At 45.7% G+C, this 2,500-nt stretch overlaps 1 protein-coding gene across 1 annotated transcript in view; it reads left to right on the top strand.

The window, feature by feature from the left end:
* The window catches only part of agbl4 (AGBL carboxypeptidase 4), a gene marked incomplete at both ends in the record, with an annotated part of 247,957 nt that overhangs the window by 63,953 nt on the left and 181,504 nt on the right, over window positions 1-2,500 (top strand). The gene's annotated exons all lie outside the window — the stretch shown is intronic.

The following is a 2,500-nucleotide window of genomic DNA, read 5'->3' as shown; positions in this document are numbered from 1 at the left end:
ATGCACTGATTGGATGGCTTAGTCTACCCTTCATCTTGTACTTACTACTACTTTTTCTCAGTTTGCATAGTTGACATTCAAAGCGAGGTTGGGGGATTTCTTGACTAATATGCTTGTAAATGCTTTATGCTACACAAACACGGACCAGTGTTTACTCATTTGCGGTAAACATCTGACATTTTGGTACACTTCAATTCAAATGAGTATATTTAATTTGGTAAGATCAAAGAAACAAGAATATAATCAGTGCATCGATTGTCTGCACACAGCATGGATGTTACAGTAATTGTTAAGGTTTTATCGTAGGGAATATACTACATTGTGCACGTTGCATGCGTGAGTGTGTGAGCGTTGTGTGTGTGTGTGTGTGTGTATCTGTTGTGTATCTGTTGTATGTAACACACAGAGTGCCTTTGAACCTTGATTGTAAAGATGTTTTTTTATGTTTTTTTGCGCTGCACTAATCAGTTGTATTGTTAAAACGCTTGCACTGATTCGTTCTCCATCATGATAATTATGCTAATTTCAGCCAACCAAATGTCACGTCCGGCCTACTCGGCCACACCCTCCCAGCGCTCCCGACAGCGGCATGGCCACTGTGATTGAGATGGCTGATAATTGACTGAGTGCCGGTGGACCTTCTCATGATCACTGCGGTGATTACATAAAATGACCAGTTGTGGCGATGCATGGCAGAAGATAGCGTACAGCCAGCAGGGCCGAAAGAGAGGTGGGCGAGAGGAATTGATTGAGATTTTTTTCACCAATTATGGGCCCACGATTCTTTGTGTGAAACACAGCACATATTGGATTTCACTGCTCCCCCTTTTCGCCCTGCGTTTAGCGGTCCATTATGAAAGCCGTATCGGTGCATGGCTTTTCTTACGCAAATTTATGGCAACCTATTGCAACGAAACAGTGCACCATCTTTCTGTCGACTTTGAAACTTTGGTTCAAACTTTGTGACGTTCTCTGTGATTAGGGTGTGATTGAGGTGCGTGTGTATGTGCGTGTTTGTGTGTTTGTGTGTGTGTTTCTATCTATTACAAGATTGGAGTTCGGGCTATGATTACAAAGTTTGTCCTTGTGGTTATATCATTATATGTTTCATCGTGACATACTAGTGATTACAGGACTAACTTTCAAAACAAAGGAACATAATTTTTGCATTGCCTTTTGAACACAGTTTGATATTTTAGTGTCTATACATGGACATGAGTGTGTATGAGTGTGTGTGTGTGTTTGTATTTGCGTGCGTGCGCGCGTGCGTTTGTGCGTGAGAGTGCGCGTACCTGGTCTCCAGTCTTGTGTGCCATCTGCTACCTCTGCAGGTGGCGCCACCCAGGGCTGATGTTGTTGATGCATCATCACACCCTGCTCCATCACCTGTCCCATGCTATTACCACACTGCACATTGACTAATGAACCCAGTGAATACACCACCCGAGTGTGCATGCCTGTGTGCGTGCACGCGCTCGTGTGTGTGTGTGTGTGTGTGTGTGAAAGGGAGAGAGTGAAATGGGTAGGGTGTGTGTTTGAGAGAGAGAGATCAAGAGAGAGAGAGAGAGAGAGAGAGGTGTGTGTGTGTGAGATAGATAGATGGAGTGTGTTTGTGTGTAATCATGTCTATGTAGATCTACCCATGTTCGCATGTTGCGTGGGTGTGGCTGCCCGTTAAGGAAGGAGAGAGGGAGACAGAGAGACAAAGACAGTCAATTCCCAATGTCCAGGTTACTTATTATGTTCCGTTAGCCAGTTAATGCTAGTACGTGGAATGTTTGCAAAGGATTGTATTATGTGTGCCGGCGGAAGGTCACGACCTCTAAACATTATCTTTCCTACTAAGTTGGTGCCTTTTCTCTGCACTGATCCATTTCATGTTCCATCCTTTTGTCCACATTGAAATCAAACAGAGCAATTAAAATGGGTGCTCTGCGATGTTCCCTTTTATCATCAGAAGTGTGTGGGGGCTAAGAGTCCGCAGGGACCCATCATATATAATGGATGGCTTTCCCGTCACTACCACTTAGCCTTGGGAGCCGTAGTTCAACATCCGACTGGAAGATCAATGTAGGGCTGTTGCTGTGCGCTGTCAGTCATGGTGACGGCCCTGCAAACCTAGTGCTACCCTCTGACGCCCCATGCACTGCCTGCAAGACCGGTGCACCTTCAGGGGGGCGTTGATATCAGGGGAGACGGGTAGAACCAACCGATGGCCCCTCTACACATCCCCTTGTTCCGGCCATGCTCTCCCTTCTGAATCTCTTTCTGCCCCATGCCAACCTTCCTGTGTTCCCCCTGTACAACACTTTAGTTTACCATTGTTTTCTCCTCTCCCCTCCTCTCCTCTCCCCTCCTGTCCTCTTCTCTCCTATCCTCTCCTTCCGCCTTCCCTCATCTCCTTACGTCCTGTCCTTTGCTCTTGCCTGCTGTGTGACTGTCCGGTTCAAGAGATTATCTCATTACACATACAATACACATTACACATACAATAAAAAAA

The sequence above is a fragment of the Pollachius pollachius genome (assembly GCF_949987615.1).
Source record: "Pollachius pollachius genome assembly, chromosome: 7".
In the NCBI taxonomy this organism is placed as follows: domain Eukaryota; kingdom Metazoa; phylum Chordata; class Actinopteri; order Gadiformes; family Gadidae; genus Pollachius; species Pollachius pollachius.
This window is presented reverse-complemented; position numbering and strand designations above follow the sequence as displayed.